Source organism: Ascaphus truei, chromosome 7 (genome assembly GCF_040206685.1).
Source record: "Ascaphus truei isolate aAscTru1 chromosome 7, aAscTru1.hap1, whole genome shotgun sequence".
NCBI classification, from domain to species: domain Eukaryota; kingdom Metazoa; phylum Chordata; class Amphibia; order Anura; family Ascaphidae; genus Ascaphus; species Ascaphus truei.
The window spans coordinates 26,415,088-26,434,457 of record NC_134489.1 but is presented as its reverse complement, the minus strand read 5'-3'; the positions used below and the strand labels follow the sequence as shown (position 1 = coordinate 26,434,457).

Here is a 19,370-nt window from a genome sequence, read left to right as displayed (position 1 = left end):
TTTCTACAGTAGGTGGGTTGTCCCGGGTAAAAAAGAAACCCCCTGTTGCCACCAATGCTGAAACTCGATGGCGGGTGTAACACTCCCCCCGTACTGGAAAGGTCCGGCTTAAAATGCACCCAAAAGCGCCTTTTCCCATTGTACATATTATAGGAGTTCTTCATTTCCACCCCTCCTTTAACCGCCGTGCAGTACCTTCTTAAGAAAAGGATAATATCCGCCGTCTGTACATACGGGTTGTACATATGGACTACCACTGATCTTTCACCCATCATGTAACTGGGTTCTACGGTAATCCCTCTCATCCTTGGGTCGTTCGCTGCATCTTTACACTTCTGGTAGACATTTAGGCAATCGCTTTCTCCCACCAGCGTTAGATCGAAAATTCCTTGTCTAGGAAAATCTTGAAGGCAGTAGATTTTCACTCCACTCAGGCCAGCGATTTCTCCCAGCACCTTCTCCACAAAGCACGACAGTCCCACTCGTCCTCTCTCCTCCTCCACGACTTGAAATCGTAAGGTGTTCCTTAGGCTCGCTCCCGCAGCCATCGTCCTTGTCCTCGCTTTCTCGAGGTTCAGGTGCGGCACCCCAAAAGCAGCATGCAGCTTAAGCTCATAAGAGCGATGCTGCAAGGCAAAGGTGCCGGCCCCTCACACTCTGTCTCGTGTTCGCCCTCTGGAACGCACAGGATGTTGTACCTCCCCAATAGCTGCAATACGGCTTAAGACCCCAGAGGGGCCGATGCCGCAAGGCCGAGGAGGCACTATCCCTGCTGGCCCTCTGACTTCGACACTTGGTCTTAGCCAAAAGGCCGAGAAGCGATAACCAGAAATGGGCCCCCGCCTGAGCGCCGCCCGACGGCCGGGGGCGCTACGCTTTAGGGAGAAGGGCAGAGGGAGCCGCTGGCTGCCCGCTCGCCTCCTCCCCCAGCAGGCATGCCTCCAGTCCCTCCGCTCCTTCCGACACAGCTCCGGGGAGTCTATGCAGCAGCGGCGGCGACGACGACGACGGATGCAAAAGCCAAAGACTTTCTATGGAGTAAAGAAAAGCAGCCGCACACACTGCTGGGGGGCCCGCATGGCCAGCAAACAGCCAAAAAGGCACATGCTTCCAGTTCTTTTTCCGGCACCAGGCTTCGTCTGCTTATTTGCATAGGAACCGCCCACTTTTTCTCTGCTAGCCGACTCGTCTGGGCTGCCATGAAACTCAGGCAGCAAGCAAGCAGCCAGTGGCTGGGCTTTTCAGTTCAGGTCATTTCAGCCAGCCAGCCAGCCAGCCAGCCATTGTGACAAGAAGCCAGCAAGTCAAGGCATTTGCTGCTTGCTGCTGCAGTGTTTGCTATGCAGGCTATTTGGATACAGCTTCAACAGGAGTTTCTTAGGCATCTGCTCGTTCGGACTGAATTAGGCTAGGCAGCAGGCGGCACTCCTGCTCCATGCGAGGAGGAGCTGAAAAGAAAAGAAAGTAAGAAGCCACGCAAAAGAGCAAACAAGACACAGCAAAAAGAAGGAGGCTTTATTTTGTCGTCATTTCATCTTCTTCTTTCTTTGCAAAAGAAAGAGCCAAAAATGCATGTTTGTTTTTTTTCTGTCAGACAGTCATTTGTTTCTATTTTTTGATACAAGCCAAATATCCCCAAAGGGAAGTGCACCGGTCCTGGAGGTACTGCAATACCAGGTCAATGCGTGGAGTGGACAGAGCAAGCTCTTCTTCCATCTCCCTGTTCTAAAAATCCATTTAATATATGGTCCCCAGATAGGGGACGTATCAGATATTAAACTGATAAGAACAGATACTACACTTGATCTTAGCCAAAAGGCCGAGAAGCGATAACCAGAAATGGGCCCCCGCCTGAGCGCCGCCCGACGGCCGGGGGCGCTACGCTTTAGGGAGAAGGGCAGAGGGAGCCGCTGGCTGCCCGCTCGCCTCCTCCCCCAGCAGGCATGCCTCCAGTCCCTCCGCTCCTTCCGACACAGCTCCGGGGAGTCTATGCAGCAGCGGCGGCGACGACGACGACGGATGCAAAAGCCAAAGACTTTCTATGGAGTAAAGAAAAGCAGCCGCACACACTGCTGGGGGGCCCGCATGGCCAGCAAACAGCCAAAAAGGCACATGCTTCCAGTTCTTTTTCCGGCACCAGGCTTCGTCTGCTTATTTGCATAGGAACCGCCCACTTTTTCTCTGCTAGCCGACTCGTCTGGGCTGCCATGAAACTCAGGCAGCAAGCAAGCAGCCAGTGGCTGGGCTTTTCAGTTCAGGTCATTTCAGCCAGCCAGCCAGCCAGCCAGCCATTGTGACAAGAAGCCAGCAAGTCAAGGCATTTGCTGCTTGCTGCTGCAGTGTTTGCTATGCAGGCTATTTGGATACAGCTTCAACAGGAGTTTCTTAGGCATCTGCTCGTTCGGACTGAATTAGGCTAGGCAGCAGGCGGCACTCCTGCTCCATGCGAGGAGGAGCTGAAAAGAAAAGAAAGTAAGAAGCCACGCAAAAGAGCAAACAAGACACAGCAAAAAGAAGGAGGCTTTATTTTGTCGTCATTTCATCTTCTTCTTTCTTTGCAAAAGAAAGAGCCAAAAATGCATGTTTGTTTTTTTTCTGTCAGACAGTCATTTGTTTCTATTTTTTGATACAAGCCAAATATCCCCAAAGGGAAGTGCACCGGTCCTGGAGGTACTGCAATACCAGGTCAATGCGTGGAGTGGACAGAGCAAGCTCTTCTTCCATCTCCCTGTTCTAAAAATCCATTTAATATATGGTCCCCAGATAGGGGACGTATCAGATATTAAACTGATAAGAACAGATACTACACTTGATCTTAGCCAAAAGGCCGAGAAGCGATAACCAGAAATGGGCCCCCGCCTGAGCGCCGCCCGACGGCCGGGGGCGCTACGCTTTAGGGAGAAGGGCAGAGGGAGCCGCTGGCTGCCCGCTCGCCTCCTCCCCCAGCAGGCATGCCTCCAGTCCCTCCGCTCCTTCCGACACAGCTCCGGGGAGTCTATGCAGCAGCGGCGGCGACGACGACGACGGATGCAAAAGCCAAAGACTTTCTATGGAGTAAAGAAAAGCAGCCGCACACACTGCTGGGGGGCCCGCATGGCCAGCAAACAGCCAAAAAGGCACATGCTTCCAGTTCTTTTTCCGGCACCAGGCTTCGTCTGCTTATTTGCATAGGAACCGCCCACTTTTTCTCTGCTAGCCGACTCGTCTGGGCTGCCATGAAACTCAGGCAGCAAGCAAGCAGCCAGTGGCTGGGCTTTTCAGTTCAGGTCATTTCAGCCAGCCAGCCAGCCAGCCAGCCATTGTGACAAGAAGCCAGCAAGTCAAGGCATTTGCTGCTTGCTGCTGCAGTGTTTGCTATGCAGGCTATTTGGATACAGCTTCAACAGGAGTTTCTTAGGCATCTGCTCGTTCGGACTGAATTAGGCTAGGCAGCAGGCGGCACTCCTGCTCCATGCGAGGAGGAGCTGAAAAGAAAAGAAAGTAAGAAGCCACGCAAAAGAGCAAACAAGACACAGCAAAAAGAAGGAGGCTTTATTTTGTCGTCATTTCATCTTCTTCTTTCTTTGCAAAAGAAAGAGCCAAAAATGCATGTTTGTTTTTTTTCTGTCAGACAGTCATTTGTTTCTATTTTTTGATACAAGCCAAATATCCCCAAAGGGAAGTGCACCGGTCCTGGAGGTACTGCAATACCAGGTCAATGCGTGGAGTGGACAGAGCAAGCTCTTCTTCCATCTCCCTGTTCTAAAAATCCATTTAATATATGGTCCCCAGATAGGGGACGTATCAGATATTAAACTGATAAGAACAGATACTACACTTGATCTTAGCCAAAAGGCCGAGAAGCGATAACCAGAAATGGGCCCCCGCCTGAGCGCCGCCCGACGGCCGGGGGCGCTACGCTTTAGGGAGAAGGGCAGAGGGAGCCGCTGGCTGCCCGCTCGCCTCCTCCCCCAGCAGGCATGCCTCCAGTCCCTCCGCTCCTTCCGACACAGCTCCGGGGAGTCTATGCAGCAGCGGCGGCGACGACGACGACGGATGCAAAAGCCAAAGACTTTCTATGGAGTAAAGAAAAGCAGCCGCACACACTGCTGGGGGGCCCGCATGGCCAGCAAACAGCCAAAAAGGCACATGCTTCCAGTTCTTTTTCCGGCACCAGGCTTCGTCTGCTTATTTGCATAGGAACCGCCCACTTTTTCTCTGCTAGCCGACTCGTCTGGGCTGCCATGAAACTCAGGCAGCAAGCAAGCAGCCAGTGGCTGGGCTTTTCAGTTCAGGTCATTTCAGCCAGCCAGCCAGCCAGCCAGCCATTGTGACAAGAAGCCAGCAAGTCAAGGCATTTGCTGCTTGCTGCTGCAGTGTTTGCTATGCAGGCTATTTGGATACAGCTTCAACAGGAGTTTCTTAGGCATCTGCTCGTTCGGACTGAATTAGGCTAGGCAGCAGGCGGCACTCCTGCTCCATGCGAGGAGGAGCTGAAAAGAAAAGAAAGTAAGAAGCCACGCAAAAGAGCAAACAAGACACAGCAAAAAGAAGGAGGCTTTATTTTGTCGTCATTTCATCTTCTTCTTTCTTTGCAAAAGAAAGAGCCAAAAATGCATGTTTGTTTTTTTTCTGTCAGACAGTCATTTGTTTCTATTTTTTGATACAAGCCAAATATCCCCAAAGGGAAGTGCACCGGTCCTGGAGGTACTGCAATACCAGGTCAATGCGTGGAGTGGACAGAGCAAGCTCTTCTTCCATCTCCCTGTTCTAAAAATCCATTTAATATATGGTCCCCAGATAGGGGACGTATCAGATATTAAACTGATAAGAACAGATTTTTTTTTTTTTTTGTTTTAAAGTTGTTTATTTGTGCATAATTTATTTTACAACATTTAAAACTTTTCAAGAACATATATAACATTTTGGAATATATCTCTTCTAAAATAGAAAACATATCAACGTAAACTCTATCATTTTATGTTCTAAACCATTCAAATTTTAAACATTTCTATACATCTCTTTTTTTCCGAGCACTAATTGAGGACCCTGGTTTTATTTTTAAACCTGCTTCAATTGATTGTATATTTTTCTCTATTATTTCTAAATTTGATTTCTCATCTGCATTATCCCACACTAGTAAAAGTCTTTGGAGTTCTAGTCTATTGTTTATCTCGTGTTCTTTCACTCTTGCTTTTTTCTTCTCAAGATAGATTCTTTCCTTTTCAGCTGCTTCCTTTGCTATATCTTCTTCACTAGTTCTGCTTATTTTCCTCTGGACTTTTCCTTTCCCCTGTATTTGACCCATTCCCTGATTTTTTTGGGAGGATGAACTCTCACTCTTACCACCTCTCTTTTGTGATTCACCGTCACCACTCTCCACCGTTGATACTGCTCCTCCTTCACTCTCACTCCTACTTGTCCCCCCCACTTTCCGTTCTGGCATACTTGTTTCCTTCCCTCCCCCTTCACTTTCTGACGAGGAGATCGGTCCCCAATCACTCCCACTACTTCTCGCTACTTCCAGTGTTTTAGTTTCCGGAACACTAGGATACCCCTCAGAATCACCACGCTCTTTCTCCCTTGGCATGATGCTTTCCGGGGTCTCCTCCACAACTAGATCTTGTACTTTCTCCTCCTCGCTAACATCCTCCAGTTCTCCTACATATTCCCTTTCCTCCTCTCTTTCCTTGAGGACTGCTCTGCCCTCTTTTACCTCCACCAAATGTATATTCTCTTTTTTCATTTCCTCATATTTCTCTTTTGTGATGTTTTTCCTCTGGTGCATTACTTCATCTAATCTCTTTATAATTTGTAGCTCTGTACTTCCTACATGTTGCTTCCTAAAAATGTCTACCCAAAAATCTACTTCCCCTACTGCGCTCTGGAACTCATCCATTTTCTCCAATAAAGCACTCCTATGTGGTACTTCTCCTATCTGTTCCCTCCCTATCTTCACCACCCTCTCTACTTTCTCTCTAGGCCCCTCTCTCTTCTCTCCCCCTTGGCCCTCCTTCCTTTCTGCTTCCTGTTCATTTTTACGTTTTTGGGGCTTCTTTTCTCCCACTGTAACCTCCATTCCCTCCTCCTTTTCTTCACAAGGCATCCCCTCTCCCCCCTGTGTATCATGAAATTCCATACTTTCCCCCCAGTTTGGGGCAGGCGTATTCACAGACCCTGCTTCCCCACCCTTATCCACATCCTGATCAAAATCTCCTCCTTCCTTCTTTTCCCCACCAAAACTTTGAGCCACAGAGTCCAAGAAAATATCTTCCTCTCTTTTTTCCTGGGCTTCTTTCTCTCGTCCTTCCTGCCCAGTTTCAAACCCACCTCTGGTCGTCTGGGCGTAGGACCTCCTTTTTGAACACTGGCGGTATAAATGTCCACTTTCTCCACACAGATCACACTTCTTCGGGACGCTACAGTGTGCTGCTGTGTGCCCCTCCTCCCCGCAATTCCGGCACACTATCCCCGTTTTTTCACATTCGTCCTTAGTGTGTCCGTACTGAGAACAGTTTCTACAGTAGGTGGGTTGTCCCGGGTAAAAAAGAAACCCCCTATTGCCACCAATACTGAAACTCGATGGAGGGTGTAACACTCCCCCCGTACTGGAAAGGTCCGGCTTAAAATGCACCCAAAAGCGCCTTTTCCCATTGTACATATTATAGGAGTTCTTCATTTCCACTCCTCCTTTAACCGCCGTGCAGTACCTTCTTAAGAAAAGGATAATATCCGCCGTCTGTACATACGGGTTGTACATATGGACTACCACTGATCTTTCACCCATCATGTAACTGGGTTCTACGGTAATCCCTCTCATCCTTGGGTCGTTCGCTGCATCTTTACACTTCTGGTAGACATTTAGGCAATCGCTTTCTCCCACCAGCGTTAGATCGAAAATTCCTTGTCTAGGGAAATCTTGAAGGCAGTAGATTTTCACTCCACTCAGACCAGCGATTTCTCCCAGCACCTTCTCCACAAAGCACGACAGTCCCACTCGTCCTCTCTCCTCCTCCACGACCTGAAATCGTAAGGTGTTCCTTAGGCTCGCTCCCGCAGCCATCGTCCTTGTCCTCGCTTTCTCGAGGTTCAGGTGCGGCACCCCAAAAGCAGCATGCAGCTTAAGCTCATAAGAGCGATGCTGCAAGGCAAAGGTGCCGGCCCCTCACACTCTGTCTCGTGTTCGCCCTCTGGAACGCACAGGATGTTGTACCTCCCCAATAGCTGCAATACGGCTTAAGACCCCAGAGGGGCCGATGCCGCAAGGCCGAGGAGGCACTATCCCTGCTGGCCCTCTGACTTCGACACTTGGTCTTAGCCAAAAGGCCGAGAAGCGATAACCAGAAATGGGCCCCCGCCTGAGCGCCGCCCGACGGCCGGGGGCGCTACGCTTTAGGGAGAAGGGCAGAGGGAGCCGCTGGCTGCCCGCTCGCCTCCTCCCCCAGCAGGCATGCCTCCAGTCCCTCCGCTCCTTCCGACACAGCTCCGGGGAGTCTATGCAGCAGCGGCGGCGACGACGACGACGGATGCAAAAGCCAAAGACTTTCTATGGAGTAAAGAAAAGCAGCCGCACACACTGCTGGGGGGCCCGCATGGCCAGCAAACAGCCAAAAAGGCACATGCTTCCAGTTCTTTTTCCGGCACCAGGCTTCGTCTGCTTATTTGCATAGGAACCGCCCACTTTTTCTCTGCTAGCCGACTCGTCTGGGCTGCCATGAAACTCAGGCAGCAAGCAAGCAGCCAGTGGCTGGGCTTTTCAGTTCAGGTCATTTCAGCCAGCCAGCCAGCCAGCCAGCCATTGTGACAAGAAGCCAGCAAGTCAAGGCATTTGCTGCTTGCTGCTGCAGTGTTTGCTATGCAGGCTATTTGGATACAGCTTCAACAGGAGTTTCTTAGGCATCTGCTCGTTCGGACTGAATTAGGCTAGGCAGCAGGCGGCACTCCTGCTCCATGCGAGGAGGAGCTGAAAAGAAAAGAAAGTAAGAAGCCACGCAAAAGAGCAAACAAGACACAGCAAAAAGAAGGAGGCTTTATTTTGTCGTCATTTCATCTTCTTCTTTCTTTGCAAAAGAAAGAGCCAAAAATGCATGTTTGTTTTTTTTCTGTCAGACAGTCATTTGTTTCTATTTTTTGATACAAGCCAAATATCCCCAAAGGGAAGTGCACCGGTCCTGGAGGTACTGCAATACCAGGTCAATGCGTGGAGTGGACAGAGCAAGCTCTTCTTCCATCTCCCTGTTCTAAAAATCCATTTAATATATGGTCCCCAGATAGGGGACGTATCAGATATTAAACTGATAAGAACAGATACTACACTTGATCTTAGCCAAAAGGCCGAGAAGCGATAACCAGAAATGGGCCCCCGCCTGAGCGCCGCCCGACGGCCGGGGGCGCTACGCTTTAGGGAGAAGGGCAGAGGGAGCCGCTGGCTGCCCGCTCGCCTCCTCCCCCAGCAGGCATGCCTCCAGTCCCTCCGCTCCTTCCGACACAGCTCCGGGGAGTCTATGCAGCAGCGGCGGCGACGACGACGACGGATGCAAAAGCCAAAGACTTTCTATGGAGTAAAGAAAAGCAGCCGCACACACTGCTGGGGGGCCCGCATGGCCAGCAAACAGCCAAAAAGGCACATGCTTCCAGTTCTTTTTCCGGCACCAGGCTTCGTCTGCTTATTTGCATAGGAACCGCCCACTTTTTCTCTGCTAGCCGACTCGTCTGGGCTGCCATGAAACTCAGGCAGCAAGCAAGCAGCCAGTGGCTGGGCTTTTCAGTTCAGGTCATTTCAGCCAGCCAGCCAGCCAGCCAGCCATTGTGACAAGAAGCCAGCAAGTCAAGGCATTTGCTGCTTGCTGCTGCAGTGTTTGCTATGCAGGCTATTTGGATACAGCTTCAACAGGAGTTTCTTAGGCATCTGCTCGTTCGGACTGAATTAGGCTAGGCAGCAGGCGGCACTCCTGCTCCATGCGAGGAGGAGCTGAAAAGAAAAGAAAGTAAGAAGCCACGCAAAAGAGCAAACAAGACACAGCAAAAAGAAGGAGGCTTTATTTTGTCGTCATTTCATCTTCTTCTTTCTTTGCAAAAGAAAGAGCCAAAAATGCATGTTTGTTTTTTTTCTGTCAGACAGTCATTTGTTTCTATTTTTTGATACAAGCCAAATATCCCCAAAGGGAAGTGCACCGGTCCTGGAGGTACTGCAATACCAGGTCAATGCGTGGAGTGGACAGAGCAAGCTCTTCTTCCATCTCCCTGTTCTAAAAATCCATTTAATATATGGTCCCCAGATAGGGGACGTATCAGATATTAAACTGATAAGAACAGATTTTTTTTTTTTTTTTTTCCAAAGTTTTTTATTCAAACATAAAGATAAAGTTTTACAATTTTTTCCACTTTACGAAAAATAACAAAAAACAGTATATATTCCATTAGCATATATACACAACAATATTTCTACAAAACAAAACCCACCTTTCACAATTCCACACATAACCCCCTCTATTTCAGACCCTTCACATTTAGTATACTTTTAATTACAATATAAAACTCAAAAAATTTTAAATTTCATAATATTTCAATTTATCAAACAAAACAAACTTTCTCTACTATGCATTTATAAAGCGCTCGTACTTCACACTTCAAACATTTCCAATATTCCCTAACATCCTATTTTCCTTCTAGGTTCACTTCTTCTGTTTCTGTCACCCCACACTCCCGACCACTATCCTTCCTCTCCTCCTCACTATCCTCCCCATTCACACTGGCCTCTTCCGGATATACATACACCCTATTTAACCACCTTCTATATAAAACCAGCACACCTTCTTTTAATTGTTTTCCACTGCAAATCCTAGCCCACAATTCTGCATATTCTGCTCCGTACTGAAAAACCTTTCTTATTTCCTCCACTTTTTCCAAAAAACCAGCATCCTCTTCCTCTTCCCTTAAACCAATCTCCTCCTCCCCCGAAACCATCTCATTTTCTTCTATTTCTGTCATCTCACCTTCATGATCCCTGTCCTTCTCCTCTTCCTCACTTCCCTGTCCACTTCCTTCAGACTCGCTTTCCTCCTCCTGCTCCCCCCTGCTATCCGTCTCACTTTCCACCTCCTGCCCACTGACATCTTCTTTATATACATTACAGTGCCTGATCCCAAAACCACTCTCTAAATTAGACACTGCATATGGCTTTTTGAACTCCGTCTCCCTTGCCGCTTGTGTATAATCCTCCTCCTCCTCTATACTGTCCCCCTTTCCTTTATCTTCTACATCACTAAATTGTCTTCCCCTATCCCCCTTCTCCTCACTTTGCTGACACTGTTCCTCCTCCAAAACATCCCCATCCCCCAAAACCAACTCCTTCTTTGTCTGACTCCTCGGATTTAACACAGTCTTTTTTGTCCGTTGCACACAGGTTCTTTCCTGGCACTGATGCGCCAAATGTCCAGTAAGTCCACAAAAAGTACATCTCTTCGGCACTTTACATTGTGCTGCAATATGTCCTTCTCTCGCACAATTGCGGCATATCACTCCCAAAGGCTGCCCTGAATACCTCAGGAAACCCTTGTTAGTCCCGAAACAAAAACTGGCAGGGGGGTGCATCACGCCCCCTGTACTCCCCTCATTTAGTCTGAAACGTACTCTATACGATCTCTCTCCATTGAATATTCCGTATGAGTTTTTCCTTTTCACACCACCACCCACCACATAACAAAACCTTCTCAAAAAGGTCTCAATTTCTTCTTCCTTCACAAAGGCATTGAAAACATGTACCATCATGGTGCATTCTCCTAGCAAAAAGCTCGGTACAGCTCGGATTCCCATCCTCTTCAAATCGCTTACTCTCTCCTTACATCTCACGTAAGCCCTCGCACATTCCTCTTCTTTAATAAACGATACGTCGTAGTAGCCCTGGCGCTGGAACGCCTGCAGGCAGACGACCTCCACGATGTTCACCTCCAGCATCGCCCTCAAGACATCCTCCACGATGACGCTGAGTCTCACACGCCATCTCTCCGACTCTGCCACCCGAAACCTGATGGTATTCTTTATGCAGGTCTCACTCTCCATTTTCCTCATCTTCCGTCAATCCGTCAAAAACCGGCCGTCCAGGATTAGGTGCGGCGCCCCTAAAGCAGCATGAGGGTTAAGTTCCTGGGGAACGATCCCTCAAGGCCAAGGCGCCGGCCCCTCTCCTTCTCTCTCTCCTGATCGCCTCCCGTGCTCGAGTTAGCGTGACTCCCTCATAGCAGCATGGGTCTTAAGCTCCCCAGGAAGCGATGACCCAAGGCCAAGGAGTCACAGACTCAGCGCAACCTCTCAGCCCAGACACTTGATCTGAGCCAAAAGGCCGAGAAGCGATAACCAGAAATGGGCCCCCGCCTGAGCGCCGCCCGACGGCCGGGGGCGCTACGCTTTAGGGAGAAGGGCAGAGGGAGCCGCTGGCTGCCCGCTCGCCTCCTCCCCCAGCAGGCATGCCTCCAGTCCCTCCGCTCCTTCCGACACAGCTCCGGGGAGTCTATGCAGCAGCGGCGGCGACGACGACGACGGATGCAAAAGCCAAAGACTTTCTATGGAGTAAAGAAAAGCAGCCGCACACACTGCTGGGGGGCCCGCATGGCCAGCAAACAGCCAAAAAGGCACATGCTTCCAGTTCTTTTTCCGGCACCAGGCTTCGTCTGCTTATTTGCATAGGAACCGCCCACTTTTTCTCTGCTAGCCGACTCGTCTGGGCTGCCATGAAACTCAGGCAGCAAGCAAGCAGCCAGTGGCTGGGCTTTTCAGTTCAGGTCATTTCAGCCAGCCAGCCAGCCAGCCAGCCATTGTGACAAGAAGCCAGCAAGTCAAGGCATTTGCTGCTTGCTGCTGCAGTGTTTGCTATGCAGGCTATTTGGATACAGCTTCAACAGGAGTTTCTTAGGCATCTGCTCGTTCGGACTGAATTAGGCTAGGCAGCAGGCGGCACTCCTGCTCCATGCGAGGAGGAGCTGAAAAGAAAAGAAAGTAAGAAGCCACGCAAAAGAGCAAACAAGACACAGCAAAAAGAAGGAGGCTTTATTTTGTCGTCATTTCATCTTCTTCTTTCTTTGCAAAAGAAAGAGCCAAAAATGCATGTTTGTTTTTTTTCTGTCAGACAGTCATTTGTTTCTATTTTTTGATACAAGCCAAATATCCCCAAAGGGAAGTGCACCGGTCCTGGAGGTACTGCAATACCAGGTCAATGCGTGGAGTGGACAGAGCAAGCTCTTCTTCCATCTCCCTGTTCTAAAAATCCATTTAATATATGGTCCCCAGATAGGGGACGTATCAGATATTAAACTGATAAGAACAGATTTTTTTTTTTTTTTTTTTTTTTTTTTTTTTTTTTTTAAATGTTTATTCACATTTCAAAATATTTACAAACAGTAAATAAGAAAACATTTCAACAAATAAATCATTGTTACTTCACACAATCAAACATTCTAAAAACTAACAGAAAATCCCTATTTCTTAATTTCCGAAAACATTACCATCAGTAAATAAAATACCTTTCCATCAGCCTGAATTTACAATCGTAAACCTCCCCCACACAATCTTTTCAAAAAAACCTTTCACATTATTTACAGTAAATAGCAATTTTTCCACCTAATACATTCCACATTTACAAGACCATTACATTTTGTACATACATAAAAATCAAATTTCCAATTTAAACATTTCCACCACTGTTAAACACACATTTCATAATTTCCCTTTACCTCCTTTGTCTACTACTTTGCTCTTCTTTTATCTAAAAACTCCCTTCTATTCTTCTTTTCTGCCTCAAGCTCCTCTGGCGACATTTTTTGCTTCAGGTCTAATAACCTCTCTAACTCCCTTACTCTTTGGTCTATCCCCCCATAAGGGCTTGTATCCTGTATCATTTTATACCATACTTCTACCTCTCCTACTTTCTCCTCTACCTCCTTTTTTTTTTTTTCTAAAAATTCCTGTTTTTTTTCCATTTCCCAATTTGTTTTGAAAACCTCTTCCACTTTTTCCCCACTCAATCCACTAACCATCACTTTCTCTTTTTCCCCAACTATCTGACTACATATTTCTACAATTTTCTTCTGTTCTACCATCATTTTCCCCTCCATTTTCCTTGCTACCTCCTGTTTTGAAAAAACTTTTGAGGATCCCCCTGTCTCCATAGCTTCCATCTTACTAGAACTTTCTTCCTCGCTTTCGCTCCTACTTGTCCCCCCAACTTTCCTTAGTTTCACCTCTTTGCCTTGATCCATCTGCTCTTCTTCCTCACTACAACTATCCGAATCATTTTCACTACTTTCTTCCATGTCTTCCATTTCTTTCTCTAATATTCTTTCACAGTTTTCTAATTCCTTATTTATAGCATGCTCTGCAGCTTTTGCTTTTTCTCTGCTTTTCTCCGAAGTATCCTTTCCTACTATTTCTTTCTTCTCTTTTATCCATTTATCCAAGTGCCTGTTGTACTTTCCTTTCCATCTTTTAACACAATCCTCATAGGTCCATTTTTTCCCTATCGCTCTTTGTCTTCCCTGCTCTTCTCTTTCTTCTATACTCACACCACTTCCGATTTTTTTATTTTTCCCTTTTCCTCTGCTTACACTTTCAAAAGAGGTACTTACCTCCCCCCCTTTCTCATTTGTACTTGTTCCTATTACTTCCTGACTTTGCGTTTTGAATATGGCAGGATAACCTATCAAGTCATCCGAGGCTGCTTTCACTACACATCCCTCTCTCCTTGGGCCCACTTTCTCCTCTTTTCCTTCTTCTAGAACCTCTTCCTTTGCCTCTTTCCCTTCTCTTGCCTTATTTTCTGAGTTTAAAGGTTTTTCCTCCATACTTGCTACTTCTATTTCTTTCTGTTCTTTCCCTAAGTCCCCCACCACCTCTTGTATTTTCTCTAGAACTTTATACGTTCCTTCTTCCTGCCTGTCTTCCAGGGTCTCTTCCACCACTGTCACTTCTGTAAGCTTCACGAAATCTTGTACTTCCTCCTCACTAATTTCCTCAGTTTCTCCTAGTATATATTCCTCCTCTTCTCCTTTAAAATCTGCTCTACCCTCCTTTACCTCCACCCACTGCAAACCTTCTGTTTTCAATTCCTCATATTTCTCTTTAGTAATATTTTTCCTTTGACTCATTAATTTTTCCAAACTCTGTATCATTTGTTGCTCTGAACTCCCTTTATGTTGCTTCCTAAATATTTTAACCCAAAACTCTACTTCCCCTACTGCCTTATCAAATTCCTCCATTTTTTTTGTTAGATCTTTTCCATATTTTTTCACTACCCTCTCTACCTTTTCTCTAGGCCCCACTCTCTCCTCCTCCCCTTGGCCTTCCTTCACATCTCTACTGTCCACTTCTTGTTTACGCTTTTGGGGTTTTTTCCCCCCAATTGTAATCTCCATCCCCTCCTCCTGCTGTTCTACCCCAACATTCCTTCCCTCACTCTGTGTGTCTTGAACCTCCATACTATCTGCCCAATTTTGCTCAGACATGCTCAGAGACTCTGCCACCCCATTCCCCATCAAGATCTGGCCACCTTCACCCCCCTCTCCCTTTCCCCCAACAAAGCTTTGGGCAATATTGTCCAAAAGAAAATCTTCCTCTTTTTTCTCCAGGTCCTCTCCCTCTTGGCTTGCCACATCCGTGTCCTCCCCTCCTGCAGCTTGAGCATAGCTCCTTTTCTTGCACTGTCGTGCCAAATGTCCTCTTACCCCACACACATCACATTTCTTTGGGATCTTACAATAGGCCGCCGTATGGCCTTCCTCGCCGCAATTGCGACACACCATCTCAGTCTTTTCACACTTTTCTCTTGTGTGTCCATAACGAAAACATTTCCTACAATAAGTAGGTTGTCCTGGGTAGAAAAGAAAACCCCTGTTTCCGGCAATACTAAAGCTGGCCGGAGGGTGCATCACTCCCCCCACCCCCGTCGAGTCTGCTTTGAACCGCACCCAATACCGTCTCTTACCATTGTACATTTTATAAGGGTTATACAACTCTTCTCCCCCTCTCACTTCCATGCAGTACCTCTTTAAAAAAAGAAAAATATCTTCTTTCCGTGCATAGGGGTTATACATATGCACCACAACTGGTCTCATCTCCAGCATAAAACTTGGTCCCAAGCTGATTCCACGCATGTTCTCATCCAAAGCCATCTCTTTGCACCTTTCGTAGGCACACAGGCAATCCGCATCTTCAAAAAGGGTCAGATCGTAGATCCCTTGTTTCTGGAAATCCTGCAGACACATCACTTTTGTTGCTGCCAAACCGATCACTCCATTCAGAATCGTCTCCACGAAAAACGTCAGGCTGACTCGCTGTCTCTCCGCCTCTGCTACCAGGAACCGAAGCGTATTCCTCATATGAGCTCCAGACGCCATTGTCTCAGCTCTCCTTGTCCGCTCTCAAGCTCGGGTGCGGCGCCCCCACAGCAGCAAGGGACTTAAGCCCTTTCGGGCGATGTCCCAAGGCCAAGGCGCCGGCCCCTTACTCTCCGTCTCGTGCTCGCCCTCCGAATCGCACAGGATGTTGTACCTCCCCAATAGCTACAATACGGCTTAAGACCCCAGAGGGGCCGATGCCGCAAGGCCGAGGAAGCACTATCCCTGCTGGCCCTCTGACTTCGACACTTGGTCTTAGCCAAAAGGCCGAGAAGCGATAACCAGAAATGGGCCCCCGCCTGAGCGCCGCCCGACGGCCGGGGGCGCTACGCTTTAGGGAGAAGGGCAGAGGGAGCCGCTGGCTGCCCGCTCGCCTCCTCCCCCAGCAGGCATGCCTCCAGTCCCTCCGCTCCTTCCGACACAGCTCCGGGGAGTCTATGCAGCAGCGGCGGCGACGACGACGACGGATGCAAAAGCCAAAGACTTTCTATGGAGTAAAGAAAAGCAGCCGCACACACTGCTGGGGGGCCCGCATGGCCAGCAAACAGCCAAAAAGGCACATGCTTCCAGTTCTTTTTCCGGCACCAGGCTTCGTCTGCTTATTTGCATAGGAACCGCCCACTTTTTCTCTGCTAGCCGACTCGTCTGGGCTGCCATGAAACTCAGGCAGCAAGCAAGCAGCCAGTGGCTGGGCTTTTCAGTTCAGGTCATTTCAGCCAGCCAGCCAGCCAGCCAGCCATTGTGACAAGAAGCCAGCAAGTCAAGGCATTTGCTGCTTGCTGCTGCAGTGTTTGCTATGCAGGCTATTTGGATACAGCTTCAACAGGAGTTTCTTAGGCATCTGCTCGTTCGGACTGAATTAGGCTAGGCAGCAGGCGGCACTCCTGCTCCATGCGAGGAGGAGCTGAAAAGAAAAGAAAGTAAGAAGCCACGCAAAAGAGCAAACAAGACACAGCAAAAAGAAGGAGGCTTTATTTTGTCGTCATTTCATCTTCTTCTTTCTTTGCAAAAGAAAGAGCCAAAAATGCATGTTTGTTTTTTTTCTGTCAGACAGTCATTTGTTTCTATTTTTTGATACAAGCCAAATATCCCCAAAGGGAAGTGCACCGGTCCTGGAGGTACTGCAATACCAGGTCAATGCGTGGAGTGGACAGAGCAAGCTCTTCTTCCATCTCCCTGTTCTAAAAATCCATTTAATATATGGTCCCCAGATAGGGGACGTATCAGATATTAAACTGATAAGAACAGATACTACACTTGATCTTAGCCAAAAGGCCGAGAAGCGATAACCAGAAATGGGCCCCCGCCTGAGCGCCGCCCGACGGCCGGGGGCGCTACGCTTTAGGGAGAAGGGCAGAGGGAGCCGCTGGCTGCCCGCTCGCCTCCTCCCCCAGCAGGCATGCCTCCAGTCCCTCCGCTCCTTCCGACACAGCTCCGGGGAGTCTATGCAGCAGCGGCGGCGACGACGACGACGGATGCAAAAGCCAAAGACTTTCTATGGAGTAAAGAAAAGCAGCCGCACACACTGCTGGGGGGCCCGCATGGCCAGCAAACAGCCAAAAAGGCACATGCTTCCAGTTCTTTTTCCGGCACCAGGCTTCGTCTGCTTATTTGCATAGGAACCGCCCACTTTTTCTCTGCTAGCCGACTCGTCTGGGCTGCCATGAAACTCAGGCAGCAAGCAAGCAGCCAGTGGCTGGGCTTTTCAGTTCAGGTCATTTCAGCCAGCCAGCCAGCCAGCCAGCCATTGTGACAAGAAGCCAGCAAGTCAAGGCATTTGCTGCTTGCTGCTGCAGTGTTTGCTATGCAGGCTATTTGGATACAGCTTCAACAGGAGTTTCTTAGGCATCTGCTCGTTCGGACTGAATTAGGCTAGGCAGCAGGCGGCACTCCTGCTCCATGCGAGGAGGAGCTGAAAAGAAAAGAAAGTAAGAAGCCACGCAAAAGAGCAAACAAGACACAGCAAAAAGAAGGAGGCTTTATTTTGTCGTCATTTCATCTTCTTCTTTCTTTGCAAAAGAAAGAGCCAAAAATGCATGTTTGTTTTTTTTCTGTCAGACAGTCATTTGTTTCTATTTTTTGATACAAGCCAAATATCCCCAAAGGGAAGTGCACCGGTCCTGGAGGTACTGCAATACCAGGTCAATGCGTGGAGTGGACAGAGCAAGCTCTTCTTCCATCTCCCTGTTCTAAAAATCCATTTAATATATGGTCCCCAGATAGGGGACGTATCAGATATTAAACTGATAAGAACAGATTTTTTTTGTTTTAAATGTTTATTTACATTCACATTTTTACAAGACAAATAAATTTTGTACATTCACAAATCAACATTTTCAATTTAACTTTTCCACCAATCAGACATACATTGCATAATTTCACTTACATCCTCCTTAGTTCAGCCTATCTTTTTACCTTTCTCATTGCTTGCTATTTGTTTCTCTAACACCTTCCTATATCTTTCAATTTCTGTCTCAAACTCCTTTGGCGACATCTTTTCCTTCCAAAAAAGCATCTTCTCTAGTTCCCCTATTCTTTGGTCTATCCCCCCTTGAGGGTTTGCCTTCTGTATCATCCCATACCACCTCTTTGCCTCTCCTATTTTCTCCTCAACCTCCTTTGTTTTCTTGTCTAAAAATTCCTTTTTTCTCCCCATATCCCAGCTTGTTTTAAACACAGAGTCCCTTTCTTCCTTTTTACTTGGGCGTCCCTTATCCTTTTCTTGCACCCCACTTCCTTCACTTTCTGATCTCTCTGCCATTGAGGCAGCTCCTCCTTCACTTTCACTCCTACTTGTCCCTCCCACTTTCCGTTCTAGCATCCTTGTTGCCTCCCCCCCCTCTCTCTCTTTATTTTGCTTTCCACTTCTTTCACTTTCAGATGAGGAGATCCCTCCCCAATCACTCCCGCTACTCCCATCTATTCTTAACATTTCTGCTACTTTTTCCCCACTCACTCCACTCACCCTCACATTCTCTTTTTCCCCAACTATCTGCCTACATACTCCTACTATTTTCTCTTGTTCTAACCTCTTTACATTACCTTTTCCCACAGTTTCCTTTGCTATCTCCTGTCTTTTCTCTTGACTTTCTAACGATGTTCTAACCCCCCAATCCTCATCTCTTTTTGCTTTTACACCAGGATAACCTACAAATTCATCTTCCACTCTCCCCTTCCTTGCTACTATGACCTCACTCCTCTTCCCCTGATCTACTTTACACCTACTTTCCTCACCTTCTATCCTAAGTACCTTCTGAGATTCCTTTCCTTCTAATGTGACCGTTTGTGTGTCTACAACTATCTTACTTTTGTCTCCTTTCTGAGTTATTTTACTTTCTTCTGACTCACTCACAGATGTGGTTTCAGGCTCTCTTCTAGTTCCCCCTATCACCCTCCTTTTTGGTGTATCCTGTAAGCTATCACACCTAGCGATAGAAAAATCCTGTTTAATTTCACTTGGTCCAGCTATTCCCTCTACCTCCCCCTTATCTGGCTTACGTTTTGAAGCTTTTCTCTCCATACCTGTTACTTCCATTTCCTCCCCTTCTTCCTCTTGCCCTTTTTCTAAAACTCTCACCGCTTCTTGTATTGCTTCCAAAGCTCTATTCACACTTCCTTCACTTACTTCACTATCCTGATGTAACCCTTCCTCCAAGACTTTTAATTTACTAGCCTCCTCCATTAGCATTGCTTCTCCTTCCTGTCTAGCTTTTTCCTCAATCAACCATTTCTTCTGATCTTTTCTTAAATTCAAATATTCTTCTACCGTCATATGAGCTCTTCGACTCATAATATCCTCTAATTCTCCAATTAACTCCTCATTACTTATATTCTTTCGTTCTGTGCGAAATACATCTACCCATAACTTCACACCCCCCACTTTTTTTTCAAACAAATTCATTTTTTCTGTTAGAGCTTCGTCCTCCTCTTGCAATTCTACTCTCTCTGCCCAATCTGTACTTTGAGTACCAACCAGTTCTCCTTGCAGAAACTCAGGGGTTTCGT

General features: G+C 47.6%; 6 non-coding genes and 3 pseudogenes across 6 annotated transcripts; all 9 read right to left on the bottom strand.

Moving 5' to 3' along the window:
- Positions 1-1,640: 1,640 nt before the first annotated feature.
- Positions 1,641-1,831, bottom strand: LOC142500675 (U2 spliceosomal RNA). The gene has a single exon (XR_012803207.1). It is a non-coding gene; the product is annotated as a U2 spliceosomal RNA (small nuclear RNA).
- An 817-nt stretch (positions 1,832-2,648) lies between these two features.
- LOC142500674 (U2 spliceosomal RNA) lies at positions 2,649-2,839 on the bottom strand. The gene has a single exon (XR_012803206.1). It is a non-coding gene; the product is annotated as a U2 spliceosomal RNA (small nuclear RNA).
- Positions 2,840-3,656: 817 nt separating this feature from the next.
- Positions 3,657-3,847, bottom strand: LOC142500673 (U2 spliceosomal RNA). The gene has a single exon (XR_012803205.1). It is a non-coding gene; the product is annotated as a U2 spliceosomal RNA (small nuclear RNA).
- Positions 3,848-4,664: 817 nt separating this feature from the next.
- On the bottom strand, positions 4,665-4,845 carry LOC142500145 (U2 spliceosomal RNA; annotated as a pseudogene).
- A 3,289-nt stretch (positions 4,846-8,134) lies between these two features.
- On the bottom strand, positions 8,135-8,325 carry LOC142500672 (U2 spliceosomal RNA). The gene has a single exon (XR_012803204.1). It is a non-coding gene; the product is annotated as a U2 spliceosomal RNA (small nuclear RNA).
- An 817-nt stretch (positions 8,326-9,142) lies between these two features.
- LOC142500201 (U2 spliceosomal RNA) lies at positions 9,143-9,323 on the bottom strand (annotated as a pseudogene).
- A 2,826-nt stretch (positions 9,324-12,149) lies between these two features.
- On the bottom strand, positions 12,150-12,345 carry LOC142500288 (U2 spliceosomal RNA). The gene has a single exon (XR_012802889.1). It is a non-coding gene; the product is annotated as a U2 spliceosomal RNA (small nuclear RNA).
- Positions 12,346-16,461: 4,116 nt separating this feature from the next.
- LOC142500670 (U2 spliceosomal RNA) lies at positions 16,462-16,652 on the bottom strand. The gene has a single exon (XR_012803203.1). It is a non-coding gene; the product is annotated as a U2 spliceosomal RNA (small nuclear RNA).
- An 817-nt stretch (positions 16,653-17,469) lies between these two features.
- Positions 17,470-17,645, bottom strand: LOC142500168 (U2 spliceosomal RNA; annotated as a pseudogene).
- Between the last annotated feature and the right edge of the window lie 1,725 nt (positions 17,646-19,370).